General features: G+C 32.4%; 1 long non-coding RNA gene across 1 annotated transcript; it reads left to right on the forward strand.

Moving 5' to 3' along the window:
- The first annotated feature begins 5,417 nt into the window (after positions 1–5,417).
- Positions 5,418–13,434, forward strand: LOC127712204 (uncharacterized). The gene is made up of 2 exons (XR_007986990.1): positions 5,418–5,802; positions 13,138–13,434. It is a non-coding gene; the product is annotated as an uncharacterized LOC127712204 (long non-coding RNA).
- The last annotated feature ends 4,058 nt before the right edge of the window (positions 13,435–17,492 follow it).

The raw sequence follows: 17,492 nt of genomic DNA on the forward strand, positions 1-17,492 counted from the left end.
AATAGATAGCAACTACAAAATGAAGCACTATTGAAATATTTGCTGCATGAATTGCCAAGAATGTGAACAATTCGTTACACAGGATAGCATAAATTCCATCTAAATTTAGCCTCAAGTGGGCCTCTTTTTTTCCTAAATGGACAATTTCAACACTGAAAATGCTTCTAGTATGACCAAATATTGCCTAACCCCATAAACAGTACAAACTTAACCCGACAATTTGCCATTTTAATAGATTATGTCTAGAGAAATACCCAAGTGATACATTTAGGGAATTACACAGCAAAAGAGGCAAATATTTCAGTTAAAAATATTTGTCGTGACTTGAATTCTGGTAATTTCAATTGAATTAAGCATTGCGAAAGGTGAAAACAACTACAAAAGAACCATAGTTTGGTGCATTTTATACAATATAGTTAATATTGAAATCCTAGAATAAAGTTTTATATCAGTACCCATCAATTTGACTTATTATGATGACTCAGCACTTTTCTCAACACGGTATTGTTCTCAGTTAAAAATTTCTATTCTTTGTGATAAAAATCAAATGTACTTATCAAATGCTTCAAAATAGTAAAATATGACTGAAGTTTGATTGATTTTGATTTCCCTTGCTATCTTGAGTATAGGGAAAACGGTACTATTTATTCTGCCATAGGCGACAATACTAACATTTTCTAAATTTACCACTTTTTATAATAAAAACCTGGATAAAACAGTTATGTGTGGTGTTAGTACTTTATTATTCTATTTTAAAAATTGAAGCCAAATAGTATCATGACCAATTTCCAACGGAGCTTGTTTATGTTATCCATGCCCACCGTCATTTTACACCAAATTTATGAAATTTTGGAAGCCTTTTCAAATAATTCTCTAGAAAATATTTCAATAGGTATAAAAATTTATATTGTAAATATACACACTGCAGTTATTCATAGATAAATAAAAAAATATATTGTACCCTTACATCCAATCACAGCGCTCCTAATTTGACTTCCTTCACCTGCCTTGGGTACACAAAAGGCCAACCTAATGCTGGGAAAATGTAATAGTACCGTTTTCCCTATACTGTGACATTAAGATATAAAGAATTCTTATGACACCATTAATGCAATACTGGGTTATTGTGAAAACCTTGGCTATAATAAATACTTGTATGTCCCCATTACTTAAAGTAACATGGATCATTTTATGTCCCCACCCCTACATGCTGGTTTACCTCTTTCTCTACTTCTTTCATAAAGGCTTAATAAACAACCTGTATTCAATCATATCTTATCTTTTAAAAAAAAAAATTATAAACAGTTCCATTTAAACAGATAAAAATGACATTTCCATTCAATTTGTATTCATTTTATCCAAAATTTACAACATAAGTACAAATTCAAGATTTTTCATACTAATCTCCATTCCATGCTTTAGTATATGCCATATTGTGGTTCAAAATTTCAGAGCTTGTTATAAAATCCATTATTCTGTCTTGAGATGATAAAAACAAAGATATTAGACACTTAAAATATTAAATATGCAAAGTACTCAGCTGTTAAGTTGCCTTTGTTGCCTGAATTAATCTATGAAAAAGCAGAATTATGTCCCTTGGGAGTATTGATTTCCAACAAAAGTCCTTTCAAACAGAAGAAAATGAAAAACAATATATGCCTGATATAACAATAGATAGCAACTACAAAATGAAGCACTATTGAAATATTTGCTGCATGAATTGCCAAGAATGTGAACAATTCGTTACACAGGATAGCATAAATTCCATCTAAATTTAGCCTCAAGTGGGCCTCTTTTTTTCCTAAATGGACAATTTCAACACTGAAAATGCTTCTAGTATGACCAAATATTGCCTAACCCCATAAACAGTACAAACTTAACCCGACAATTTGCCATTTTAATAGATTATGTCTAGAGAAATACCCAAGTGATACATTTAGGGAATTACACAGCAAAAGAGGCAAATATTTCAGTTAAAAATATTTGTCGTGACTTGAATTCTGGTAATTTCAATTGAATTAAGCATTGCGAAAGGTGAAAACAACTACAAAAGAACCATAGTTTGGTGCATTTTATACAATATAGTTAATATTGAAATCCTAGAATAAAGTTTTATATCAGTACCCATCAATTTGACTTATTATGATGACTCAGCACTTTTCTCAACACGGTATTGTTCTCAGTTAAAAATTTCTATTCTTTGTGATAAAAATCAAATGTACTTATCAAATGCTTCAAAATAGTAAAATATGACTGAAGTTTGATTGATTTTGATTTCCCTTGCTATCTTGAGTATAGGGAAAACGGTACTATTTATTCTGCCATAGGCGACAATACTAACATTTTCTAAATTTACCACTTTTTATAATAAAAACCTGGATAAAACAGTTATGTGTGGTGTTAGTACTTTATTATTCTATTTTAAAAATTGAAGCCAAATAGTATCATGACCAATTTCCAACGGAGCTTGTTTATGTTATCCATGCCCACCGTCATTTTACACCAAATTTATGAAATTTTGGAAGCCTTTTCAAATAATTCTCTAGAAAATATTTCAATAGGTATAAAAATTTATATTGTAAATATACACACTGCAGTTATTCATAGATAAATAAAAAAATATATTGTACCCTTACATCCAATCACAGCGCTCCTAATTTGACTTCCTTCACCTGCCTTGGGTACACAAAAGGCCAACCTAATGCTGGGAAAATGTAATAGTACCGTTTTCCCTATACTGTGACATTAAGATATAAAGAATTCTTATGACACCATTAATGCAATACTGGGTTATTGTGAAAACCTTGGCTATAATAAATACTTGTATGTCCCCATTACTTAAAGTAACATGGATCATTTTATGTCCCCACCCCTACATGCTGGTTTACCTCTTTCTCTACTTCTTTCATAAAGGCTTAATAAACAACCTGTATTCAATCATATCTTATCTTTTAAAAAAAAAAATTATAAACAGTTCCATTTAAACAGATAAAAATGACATTTCCATTCAATTTGTATTCATTTTATCCAAAATTTACAACATAAGTACAAATTCAAGATTTTTCATACTAATCTCCATTCCATGCTTTAGTATATGCCATATTGTGGTTCAAAATTTCAGAGCTTGTTATAAAATCCATTATTCTGTCTTGAGATGATAAAAACAAAGATATTAGACACTTAAAATATTAAATATGCAAAGTACTCAGCTGTTAAGTTGCCTTTGTTGCCTGAATTAATCTATGAAAAAGCAGAATTATGTCCCTTGGGAGTATTGATTTCCAACAAAAGTCCTTTCAAACAGAAGAAAATGAAAAACAATATATGCCTGATATAACAATAGATAGCAACTACAAAATGAAGCACTATTGAAATATTTGCTGCATGAATTGCCAAGAATGTGAACAATTCGTTACACAGGATAGCATAAATTCCATCTAAATTTAGCCTCAAGTGGGCCTCTTTTTTTCCTAAATGGACAATTTCAACACTGAAAATGCTTCTAGTATGACCAAATATTGCCTAACCCCATAAACAGTACAAACTTAACCCGACAATTTGCCATTTTAATAGATTATGTCTAGAGAAATACCCAAGTGATACATTTAGGGAATTACACAGCAAAAGAGGCAAATATTTCAGTTAAAAATATTTGTCGTGACTTGAATTCTGGTAATTTCAATTGAATTAAGCATTGCGAAAGGTGAAAACAACTACAAAAGAACCATAGTTTGGTGCATTTTATACAATATAGTTAATATTGAAATCCTAGAATAAAGTTTTATATCAGTACCCATCAATTTGACTTATTATGATGACTCAGCACTTTTCTCAACACGGTATTGTTCTCAGTTAAAAATTTCTATTCTTTGTGATAAAAATCAAATGTACTTATCAAATGCTTCAAAATAGTAAAATATGACTGAAGTTTGATTGATTTTGATTTCCCTTGCTATCTTGAGTATAGGGAAAACGGTACTATTTATTCTGCCATAGGCGACAATACTAACATTTTCTAAATTTACCACTTTTTATAATAAAAACCTGGATAAAACAGTTATGTGTGGTGTTAGTACTTTATTATTCTATTTTAAAAATTGAAGCCAAATAGTATCATGACCAATTTCCAACGGAGCTTGTTTATGTTATCCATGCCCACCGTCATTTTACACCAAATTTATGAAATTTTGGAAGCCTTTTCAAATAATTCTCTAGAAAATATTTCAATAGGTATAAAAATTTATATTGTAAATATACACACTGCAGTTATTCATAGATAAATAAAAAAATATATTGTACCCTTACATCCAATCACAGCGCTCCTAATTTGACTTCCTTCACCTGCCTTGGGTACACAAAAGGCCAACCTAATGCTGGGAAAATGTAATAGTACCGTTTTCCCTTAAAACAGATACAAAACCATTTCCGCCTGCTTACAAAACGTAGACGGTAAGGAAGCAGCTACGGAACTTTATTTGGGGTTTAATTAATTAAGCTACGCTAATTAAAGCAATTACTATATGAAGTTATAAAGTACATTACATACACCAGAGACAATGTATTATATGTCTCTGCATACACTAACTATTTATTATTATATAATATTTCAGACGATTGTCGGCTCGGAGACAATTCAAACCGCGGCTAAAAAAATTTGGTCTACAAATTTAATAGTATAGAAATGACTACCACAGATTGTTGTAACTGAAGATAAGATTAAAACAAGATCAGAATTCTTCATCTGTCCATTTCGCAAAATACATGTAGGCGTCAAGAAATGTAAACTCAAACATCACATGAAAAGACAACATAAACCAAAGCAGTTGCTAATTATAATTATATTTACACTGAGACAGAAAAGATGCTATTTTTTTCCTTTCATTTTCAGTATCATAATAAAAAATTGTTTACTGCCGGATATCCTGAAGTATTGACGTTTTTTTCTTCCATTAAATTCATATTTCAAAGATTCGATCACATTTATTTTATTTAACTCCTTTAAATTTCAGTTTGCTCTAAGGAGTGTTAGCTAGCCTAGGGCATAACAATTAAATATGCAACATATTTGCAGAACAATATCAGTCATGGTAAGTTTCAAGTGTTTCTTTTGAGAGATGTCCTTCATTAATGTTAGCGTACTGTTACTTCTCAAGTTAAGTATCTATTTTCTATTTCGATGTAAAACAGTGTCTACATTTGCAAACCAAACAACACAACAACATTATAGATTTAAATGGCATGTGCACGTACAGACACTCTGCAGAATCAACCCAGGCTCCTGCCCTTCACAAGTCATTACAAATGTGTGGTTAAATTTTTTTTAATGATCCGTTCTCATATTAGGCAATGACAAAAGTTGATTGTGGTACTTGGGTATATCTGAATGGAAATCTTCTGCATGAAGGTCAATTATCAATTCTCTCGCTGCGAAAATAGTCCAAGAAACTAGACGAAACAATTAAAAAACAACTATATGTTTTGTCAAAATGGAAACTGAAATTCATAAGAATTTAAAAGGTATATATGAAAATTTGAAAATATGAAACAGTCATATCTTCGAATTAAAATAGTTTAGGAAGCCTTCTGCTATATCCTTCCTCACTATTTGGAAGAAAAAAGTCTCTTATTTCTTTTTCGAAGGTGACTTCCAAACAGAAGAGAATGTCAGCATTATCAGGCGTATATAGAGGCATTTTTCGCCGAACATCAACATTTGCTTTAGCGTTTTGCACTGGTGGATTAATATATGCAATGTATTTGGACAAGGCTCTTGACAGCGTGTTTAGAAACATGAATAAAGGGGTAGGTTTGCTATTCCCATATACAGGTTGGGGACAACCCACCAAATGGGGAACTATTCCCCAAATGAGTAACACTGCCTCATTTGAGTAATCATTTGATGGTGTTAAAAAAGAAATTTTCTTAACTGGGTCTTTTAACTAAAAATGGCACAAATTTATAGAAAATGGAACAACTTCTTCCAAAGGCAAAGAACCATAATTTTATATGGGGTTTTTAAAAGGCAGTGGAGTTTTAGCCGGTTCCCGCAAGATAGCCTCTTAGGTGCTATTTTACAGGCTCCAGCAAAATAGCCTTTTTTTAATTAGTGCTATTTTGCCGGTCTTAATTCAGATTTTTCAGTATATAATTACGATTAGAAAGAATGTAGGAACATACACTTTAACATGTTCATAAGAAATCTCTGAACAAATATGTCTTCTTTAAAAAAAAACGTAAACATCATATTAAAATTGATACATTTTTTTTTTATTTTAATAAAAAATATCCCATAAGCAAATGATAAGTTTTGAAATTGAAAGTTACTTTACATACAAAAAAATATGTCTTTTTAAAAATATAGTACATAAGCAAAGCATGCATATTAAAATTTATATATTAATTAAAAATTGTAATGAAAATATCCCATAAATTGGCATATGATAAGTTTTCAAATTGAAATTGAAATTCAGTAACTTCAAAATTCTTTACAAGTGTAACAAAACCAGTGCTTATTTAGTCAAAAAGATGCTGCCACTATAGACTGTTGGATAGGGTTTTTAGAATAGTTTATTTATGATTTGTTGTTGAGCAAAATAACACAATTATGTGTTAATTTTTGACAGCGAATATGATTTCAATAAAAAAAATATTTCATTTAGTCTGATAAAAATCTGAAATAAGACAGACGCAATTGCAAAACTCTGTATAAATCGCTATTTTGCCGGAGCCTGCAAACATTATCAATTGCAAATTTTCACAAAGGCATGTATTGCACAAACAATAACTGACTTAGGATAGGTGCAAACAAATGCAGCGGGTTTAAACAGGTGCCAACCTTCACCCTAACCTAAAACAGTGGTGTAACATTACAACATAGAAAGACACTCTATAAAATATCAATTGAAATGGCTTAACTCAATCAAAAAGAAATATTGACAATAATAAGTAAACATACATTGAACGAATAAATTTGATCTATGACACAATATAAATACAATATCATGAATATGTAAAACAATGTCAAAACAACTATAACCTGGGACAAAATGGCATTAAATGAAATAAGGCACACAGGTAACTTTAAACATAATAATGTTGTCGTTAGGAGTACGGAAATATTTTTTACCAAATAAATTTGTTGTTCATAGTAGGTCATGTAGGTGAACAGAAGTGAAAATTAATAGTAATACTAAACACTTGTCAAAGGTGGTACATACAAAAAATAGTGAGACGAGATATAACACAAAACAAGTAAACATTGTTGTCTGCTCTATGGTCGGGTTGTTGTCTCTTTGACACATTCCCCATTTCCATTCTCAATTTTATTGAAAAACAAAAATATGCCATTTTAAGTAAAAAAGATTCGTTTAAGAAAATTTTGTTTTTAGCACTATCAAATGATTTCTTTCTCCGTACAGGCTTGTTTACAGGTATCATATATTCAGGGAGGAGTGATTTCATCTTTGTCTTCTTCACAACGATTTATAGAAAATATGACATACTTCAAGCTACTGTTGAATTGTTTAACTACTGAAATTTGTTCCATAAAGTCAGGCTCAAAAGATTCTGTACCCGATTTGTTTGAGACAGAAAGTTGACAAAGATGAGTTATCGTGTCGGTTGTGAATATCCGCTGCATCTTCTTCAATGATATCATCAAAGACATCATTCCATGTGCCTGAATCTGTATAAACAGTTTACTTATTTGTCTTAAAATTGACAGAAGTTGACAGCGTAAAGTACTCCTCCATAACATCATGGATATCTGTAGTCCAAATAATTATGACGTCTTGAAAGGCTATTTTAATTTTTTTTCTGTGACGCGAGGAAAGAGTCAGAGAAAAAAATTAAAATAACCTTTCAAAACGTCAAAACGGGGGGGGTTCAAAGGTTGGTCGGTAAACTGCAAACAAACAATATTTTAATTTAAGCCTGAAATAATTTTCCCATGTTACCATACAGTCAAGTATATAACTCTATAGGGTTATTAGAGAAAAATAACATACATAAAAATTTGTTATTGTGGACTAAAAAATCAAAGATCTGTGATAACATATGTATGTTACATGTTCCAAAGGGACAATATCACATGAATATATATACATCATTATTTTTGTTGAATTTTATACAAGTTCTATTGCTATGACTATTGTCTTTATGTATACTTAACTATATAACAGATATAAAGATATAACAGATATAAAGATATAACAGTTCATATTTTGCCAATCATGCATAGTACACCTATGTTATTACAGAAAAAATATGCCTGTAATAACTAAAGGGTGTTATTACAGCTTCTCTATATCACTCCAAAGCATTTGCCCAGACATACATCATGCTTAATTACAATGTATTTTAATTCATTGTAAGAAATAATGATCAGAGCATGTAATGAGGTTCTGCGCAAGCTTCCCAGTAATTCCCAAGTGTCTCATATAATAAGTTACATGCCTTTAATAACTAAGCCTTGTTATTACAGCTAAGTTTATCTCTTAAAAGCCTCTTCTTATTGATTTACCATGGTTAATGATAAATGTATTAATTTAATTCAAAAATTAGTTATCAAGGCTATGCATTTAGTTTCAGCCATGTCAGCGCAAAGTTTCAAGAGTTCCCGAGAGCCCACTAAAAATTAAAATGTTGATGATTTATTTTACAAATAACAAACATATGTTATTACAGATTTAGAAAATTAAAGGATTAAAGAGTAGACAACTAATAAAAATATCTGTAATAACACATGCAAGATATTTTCTACAATAACCATGATAACCCTATAGAGTTATATCCCTGACTGCCATAGGGTCATGTTTTAACAGACTAAAAGTTACAGAATTGGTGGTTAGACACCAGACAACTACCAACAATATTCTTCACTTGGAACATGTGGGACAGACACATGAGTGTAGCTGGGCTATAAGATTTGTTGTGCCCACAACTGTGTTTTCTTGTTCAACGTATAGGTGGGTCTATTATTGTAGACACAAAGAATGAGAATGTAGTTGTGTTGCTTTCAAGATGTTTGTTAGGCCACACACCCAGTTCTGCTACAAGTTGTTTCCGCCACAGTACTAGTCCAAATAATTATGACGTCTTGAAAGGCTATTTTAAAAAAAATTCTGTGACGCCATCCTACGACATCATAACACCATTTTTCCTTCTGGACTTTGAGAGGAAATTTATGGTGGAACTTTGAAACCCAATTTTGCCATGAAATCTTCATTGACATCTAGAATTTTTTGCCTATATACAAAGTCTTACCTTTTGTGTTCTTGTTGGTGCAAAATATTTCCAGAAATATCAAAAAGTAATGGTAAAATAAGTTACGATTCCATTTGACAATCAAGGGTATAACTTTATAGGTTTATTAGAGAATTACAGATACTTTCATGAGTTGTCTACTCTTTATTTCTTAAAGTTCCTTAATCTGTAGTAACCAGTAACATATATTTGTTATTATAAATCATAAATATTTTTATTTTTAGTGGGCACTTGGGAATTCTTGAAACTTTGCACAGTAACTTAATACATAGTCTTGATAACTAATTTTCCAATTAAATTAATAATTTTTTATCAACCATGGTAAATCAATGAGACAAGGTGTTTAAGGGATAACAAGGCTTAGTTACATGTACATGTATTACAGGCATGTAACTTATTATATGAGACACTTCGGAATTACTTGGAAACTTGCACTGAACCTCATTACATGCTCTGGTCATTATTTCTTACAATAAATTAAAATACATTGTGATTAAGCATTATATACATATATATACACAACAGCCCGTGTGGATTTTGCTTTTTCCACCGGCCCACCGTGGGCAGTCCACCCGTGCCCACTCTAGCTATTATCTCTTTTTTGTAAAAATATTGATTACAAATGCTTATCTGCTTTTTTCAAGTGATTGTACTTGCAAGTCTTTAGATGAAACAAAAGAAATTGAATGCCCACTCCTACAGGTGGGCAGAGTGGACAAGGTACAAATTTTGCCCACCCGGTGCCCAATCCCATGGTGGGCCGGTGGACAAAGCAAAATCCACCCGAGCTGTAGTGTATGTCTGAACAAAGGCTTTGAAGTGATGTAGAGAAGCTGTAATAACATTATTCCCAACTGCAAACCCCTACATTTTTTCCAATTTCGAGAGGAAAAATTCCCAAACGATCTCAAAATTCAAATGAAAATAAATTTGGCAGTAATCCTTGCCAAAACTATCCTGTTCTCTTTGAAGGTGAAAAAGGCAATGAATTCTTATAAATCACATGTGCGCTTTCAGTTTGGGTGTCCAAGTAATTGATACTAAAATAAAATATTTTTAAACATGTTTGTTATATGATAAACAAAATGAGTTTGCTCAATAGCAAATACTACATGTATGTTAAGAAATTTTTAAAATTCTGATGGGAACAAATCCAGGAAAATCTTAAGATGCTTTTTATTTTTCCAAATTTAATTGAAAATCATGTAAAAAATTCCCAAAACTGCCAAGGGTCCTTTTTCTTATAATATATGTACCCAGAAAAATGCCTGAAAAAAGCACTTTTTTTATTTAATGGTAATCAGGTAATGCCTGCCTCCTAAATGTGTGTATCTCTTGACTGACCTAGGCCAAAGTAACTTACTTTTCATGCTTTTCTATTCACAGTTGAATATGGGATCCCAGCATTCTTCTCTAAAGTTTTTATTCACACTTTTGGTAATAATTCGCATCAATTAACAAAACAGAAAGTCTCAAAATATCCTCAAAACTATGAAAAACCGTATACACGTACCCATTTAAACAGAGTGGCTCAATCACTTTTGTTCACATCATAGTTTACATAATGGTGCTATGTAATTACAAATTTTGATATTTGATGGTATATACTGGCTGACTATGGCTAACGCAACATTACAAAACTTGCTGTCCCTGGTTGCTCCAGAGTCCAATCGTCATACATGTACTCCCAATTTTCCGACTAATAAGCGAGTAGGAATGGTATATGGCATTGGACACCATGTAAGCATTTGAGGCTTAAAAGTAACCCTTAACTAAATAAATTTTATCTTGACGTAATAACAAGAACAGAAATGTGTCCATATGACCACAGGAAAAAATAATGTCCCCTACTATTATAGACCACACAAAATAATAAATAATATTTAATAGGCAGGTGCTACCTGATGAGCTCCTATTGCATTTTTTATACGCCTGTCAATTTTTGACGTGACGTATTATGGTATACAAATGTCTGTCTGTCTGTCTGTCCGGCGTAAACATGTCGCACCGTAACTTGAGAATGACTTATCCAAATTTCATGAAACTTAACATAGTTGTTTCTTATGATGGTCAAACGATCTGTATACTTTTTGGTGAAAATAAGATTAAAACTTTTTGATTTACAGGACTTAGTAACAATAACAGGTGTGTGTTTTTTTTCACATGTCGCGCCGTATCTCAAAAACAATTTATGATTATTGCTTAAAACTTTACACACTTCTTAGTTATATTAATCTTAAGATCTGTATACTTTTTGGTGATGATTCAAAATTTTGTTTTAGAGATATTGAGTATTTTGTTAAAAAAGGGGGAGGGGTTTTTCACATGTCGCGCCGTATCTCAAAAACAGCTTATGATTATTGCTTAAAACTTTACACACTTCTTAGTTATATTAACCTTAAGATCTGTATACTTTTTGGTGATGATTCAAAATTTTATTTTTGAGTTATTGAGTATTTTGTAAAAAAAGGGGGAGGGGTTTTTCACATGTCGCGCCGTATCTCAAAAATGATTTATGATTATTGCTTAAAATTTTACACACTTCATAGTTATATTAATCTAAAGATCTGTATACTTTTTGGTTTTGATTCAAAATTTTATTTTTGAGATATTTGATTTTTTTTTTTTAAAAGGGGGGTTTTCACATGTCATGCCGTATCTCAAAAACGATTTATGATTATTGCTTAAAAATTTACACACTTCTTAGTTATATTAATCTAAAGATCTGTATACTTTTTGGTTTTGATTCAAAATTTTATTTTAGAGATATTGAGTTTTTTGTAAAAAAAAAAGGGGGTTTTCGCATGTCACGCCGTATGTCAGAAACTATTTATGCTTTTTTTTGTATTGGTGCATGTTTGTTTTACTTAATTATTATACTTTTCATTTATTAGATATATGTACACAAATCGGAGGGAAATCAAATGCTGCATTTTCAAATTTGCAGAAAATAATGTGTTTCTTTATATTGTTGTTGGGGCCTCGGTGGACAAGTGGTCTGAGTAGTCGAACTATTGTTTCACTAGCCTAGTCAACACTAAGGTTGTGAGTTCGAATCCTGCACTTGGTAGGTGCGCTCAACTCCAATCTTTATTGACCAGAATTGTCAGTTTACCTAACAAAGGTTAATGGTTCTCTCTGCACAGCACACTCTGGCTTCCTCCGCCAATATAAACTGACTGCCACGAAATAGCACTATAGTGTTGAAAGTAGCGTAAAAAACCAATCAATCAACATGATCAATTTTTATGATGTTTTTATGAAAAATCCTGAAAAAAAAAAGAAAACCTGTTAGAAGTTATTGACATGTTGTTGAAGCTTTTTCAGAATGATCATGATTTGAGTTTGAGTTATCTTCCCTTGGTCATCAGTTTGGATTAAACCATTGATTTTTTTTATTTGACTAACCTAATTGAAACATGCAATACACACAAGTCTGAAAAAAGATCCTTAAAATATTGTTAAAAAAAAACCTTTTTTCTGAAGTCTAGCAGTCAGTATAACATGTTGAATTTAGCTGATTTATGAAAGAATTTGCCCACTTAGATCTCCAACATAGCAACAAAAGGGAATCAACTCTTGCTCACATTGTGTCAGTCAAAACCTATATCTATAGACATAATGACCCTTCTACCATTTATGCCTCCTATTGTACAAATCCTTATTTCAGAATGCTCTCAATTGTTGAAAGAAAGCTCGAAATACCAAACCTGCTAATAAAGCTTTATTATTCAGTCTAATATTGCTGCTTTGAGACTGGCATAAATTTCGAAAAGTATTCATGTTTTATCATCTTTAGTTTATTGTATTTATGGAAAAGGTCATGAAAATTTTTCCAACATACCTATTTAAAGAACAAATTTTTATTTTCAGAAATTGTACGAGGATGTCCAAGCTTATTACAGTCAAAAGAGTGAAGAATGATTTATAGATAGAAATAGAAACAAAAAATGACTGCTGTGCTTAGCATCAACTTATTAATGGTGTACCCATATGAAGAATAGGATCAGAAATAAACTCAGAAAGATCTGTGCTAATTTTGACAGTCAATTCAAATTGTATTTTGGTGTTTAGCATAACAGTCTTTCATAAAATCTGAATCATCATTTTAACTTATGAAGTCACATTGTTTTATTTGGTAATATAATTTATAAAAGAGATATTGTATGACTTTTTGTTAACTAGTTAGTTGAGTTTTGTCATGTAGGTTAAATGTTATTGAAACAGGAAGTAAACAAAGAATCTTAGAAAAACACCAATAGAGGTCTATATATACATGCAGTAAATCTTGAAAACTTTCTCAATATAAAAATTAGAAGATGTGGCATGTGTGCCAATGAGACAACTATCCACCAGAGACCAAATGAAGTTAGCAACTATAGGCCACCATACAGCCTTCAACAATGAGCAAACCCATATCGCATAGTCAGATATAAGAGGCATGACAAAATATCAAAAGTTTATGAGGGGCCTCGGTGGCCGAGTGGTCTAAGTAGTTACTACTGTAATCACTAGCCAGTCAACACTGAGGTTGTGAGTTTGAACCCTGCTCGTGCGGGTGCACTCGACTCCAATCTTAATTGACTAGGATTGTCAGTTTTCCTATCGAAATTGGTGGTTTTCTCCGGGCACTCCGGCTTCCTCCACCAATAAAAACTGACCGCCACGAAATAGCCCAAAAGCGGTGCTTAAAAGTGGCGTTAAAACACCAAAAATCAAAAATCAAATCAAACGTTTATGACATAACAATAAATGGAAAACAAATATGACAGACAGCAACCTACCACATACTCTGAATTACTAGATTTTTCTTGGGTCTAGTTTAGTTTTTGACTGGCCTTGACAGTATAAAAAAACGAGACCTAGGTTTGCTGTTTCCAGTGGCAACATCATCATCAATTTATGACTCGCTTGCGAATCTAGTCGCAGAAGGACTTATGGATAACAATCCAGAGGCGATTTGGTAAACTATTTTTATAAAGCTTTATATTTCAGAAGGTAGATGACCTGGATGCCTCATACCTTGTATGCAGATACCTTATGTTCAAAAGTTTTTGTCTGTTATATGTCTATTGTCCTTGACCTCATTTTCATGATTCAGCAACTGCTTGAAAATAATTTAAAGTTTTTTTGTTATCTGAGAAGAAAAAATGAAAACACATTTTAAATTTCATGCTTCCGAAGCCCTTTTCTGGATTTACCTTCATCAGGAACGCTGAAAGCCAAATATTTGAAAGCCAATGATGTATAAGAACCAAAACATTTGAAGAGCTATATGACCAAAAAGAACCTAAAAAATAGTGAAATCCATCTAAGGTCAACTTTGCCTGAGGGAGTTGAAACCATAGTTTCTTTATAATTTCAAAATTTATAAACGAACAATTTTGGAAAGGATTGTTATAAATCATGTCAGTACGGAAGTACTACTGAGCTGATTATACCCTCTTCTTTGCTATACACACTTATTAGGAGTATTTAGGATAATATGTATGTAGAATCCATGCAACGTCTCATCTTAATAAGGTCTACATGTCTGTCCGACAAGGATCACCTGACCTCGACCTCATTTCATGGATCAGTCATCAAGGTTAAGTTTTTATGGTCAAGTCTGTATCTCAGATACTATAAACAATAGGTCAAATATATTTAGTATATGGAATGATTGTAAGGTATACATGTCTATCTGGCAGGTTTCATCTGACCTTGACAATTTTGTCATGGTTCATTTTTGTGGGTTGGTCCAAAGGCATTCTCAGATACTACTGTGGATTCATTCTTGTTTGTGGGATACCAATTTTTATGCCCTTGCCGTCACGGGAGGGGGCATTAAATGTTACTCTTGTCCATTCGTTCATCCAAAATTGGTTTCCGTTTTCTTACTTTAGTTTGCCTCAACCAAATGTTATGAAACTTAAACATAATGCTTATTACCACAAAACACCGATCAAGTTCGAATTTGGGTGTCGTTATTTTTACCTTTCTCCGAGTTATGCTCCTTTATAATGTTATATGCAAGCAGGGGTATCATCTGTGTCACACGGACACATTCTTCATTTATTGTGGGTATAAGTTAACCACAAGGAATCCATGACAAATCGCCCCACTGGCAAATCGCCCCACACCTAATCGCCCCACTTTTTTACCAACTCGCCCCACTTCCAAAAAAATCGCCCCACTCTTGTTTACCAACTCGCACCACTCTTGTTTACCAACTCGCCCCACTTATGAAAAGGGTAAAATCCCATTGAAAATAGGTTGGATAACATGCCCCACTCATGAAAAGGGTTAAAATCCCGCTGAAATAAGGTCTGCCAACTCGCCCCACTCATGACAAATAGATAAACCACGATGAATTTAATAAAACAGAATACATAATTATGCATAACAATAACATTTAAAACAAACATACATTAAATCAGTTATGACAAGCACTGGCATGATAACATAAAAAGAAGTACTAGATGAAATGTCAGCACTAGAAACAAGAACATGAATACATTGTCATTATACGTCACGACTAGACCGTTGACACGACCACACTGGCGTAAGAGTCTGGTTGTAGATATGCTGCCTGCAATATACTGCTCCCACATGTTGAATAGGATGGCTTGGCTTTTACCTTTACGTTGTACGTGTAACCGTGGCTGTCCACAAGCTTACGCTTGCCCTGCTGTGTACCGGACTCAACTGTTGTGTAGGTGATGGTATCTGGAGCAATCTCAACGTTGTTGATGGAAGCGTCTAAGATCGAGCTGTAAAAAAATCGATTATATAAATAACTTACATTTTTCAATTATGTCATTACTTTAAGCAAGTAATACTGAACAGCACAATTACATGTAATATACGAATACATCCGAGTAGAAGACAACCTCAAGTTACTCTCATAAAAACTTTATTAAATCTAATTGGTAGTCAAATACTTCTTATTTTTACAATTTATGATATTACAATTTTATAATAAATACACGAAAAGAAATATTAAATATACATATAATGAATTAACGTAGAAAATACAATGCTTACACTTCAAGTTGAACAGTTGGCACTTCAAAGGAAGCACTGATGTTGAAGGACAGCTCTGGCTCTTGAAACACCTCTGGGTCATCTGGCTGTTGGTCTGAATCTGTTTGGTCTTGATGAACGGACTGGTCTGCAAGGTCTGTCTGCAGTAAAGACTGATCATCTGGGTTGGGTGCTTCACAAGGCGTACATCGCCAGCTTATAGACATAAATTTCTCATTTTTGTTTGTTTTCACATTCCCCATTTCCATTCTCAATTTTATTTGACTACTTTTACTAACAAAAACACGACACGCGCTTATTGTAAATGAAAGAATGGGCATTCTCTTTGATATTTACTTGAAAGTTACATTTGCCTTTCACTGATTGCTCGTTAGTGTTTAATTATTCTTAATTCAAAGACAAAAGTAACCAATCCGGTAAGTGCTATGATAACAAATTGCTGTTAATTGAAATCCTTCAATTGTTATGATATATCGCATTATGATACAATTAACAGGTTTCTTTTCAATTGTTATGCAAATAACTATAAGCTTACAAGAATAAAGTTATTCTGCAATAATACGAAAATTATATTTAGAATTATAATTTCAGAAAGTGAAACATCATTTAATTTCAATAATAATAATTAAATAAATTTTCGTTTTTTTGTATTCTGTGTAGATTAGTTTTCATTTAAGTGGGGCGAGTAAGCAGACATGAAAATTATATATTCATCTAGATATTACCGTTTTTCATTAAGTGGGGCGAGTTGGCAGGAGTAATATTAACGGGATTTAACCCTTTTCAAAAGTGGGGCGATTTTTTAAGAAGTGGGGCGAGTTGGTACACCAGTTGGGGCGATTTTTTTAAAAGTGGGGCGAGTTGGTGAAAAAGTGGGGCGATTAGGTGTGGGGCGATTTGCCAGTGGGGCGATTTGTCCTGCTTCCACCACAAGTTAAAATATTCCACAAGGCACACATTTTCCAATGGCTTGAATACTGAATCTTGGAAAACCGTGGAATCAAATATCCACGAAAATACAATTTTTCCTCAATCCACGAAATTTAGTATCCACGAAAATAAATAAATCCACAGTATAAGAAATAGGACCACTATATTTGGCGTATGGAATGATTCTAAGGTGTACATGTCTTTCTGGTTTCATATGACCTTGACCTCATTTTTATGGTTCAGTGGTCAATGTTAAATTTTCCATGGTTTTG

The sequence above is a fragment of the Mytilus californianus genome, unplaced genomic scaffold (genome assembly GCF_021869535.1).
Source record: "Mytilus californianus isolate M0D057914Y unplaced genomic scaffold, xbMytCali1.0.p SCAF_8, whole genome shotgun sequence".
Classification (NCBI taxonomy): domain Eukaryota; kingdom Metazoa; phylum Mollusca; class Bivalvia; order Mytilida; family Mytilidae; genus Mytilus; species Mytilus californianus.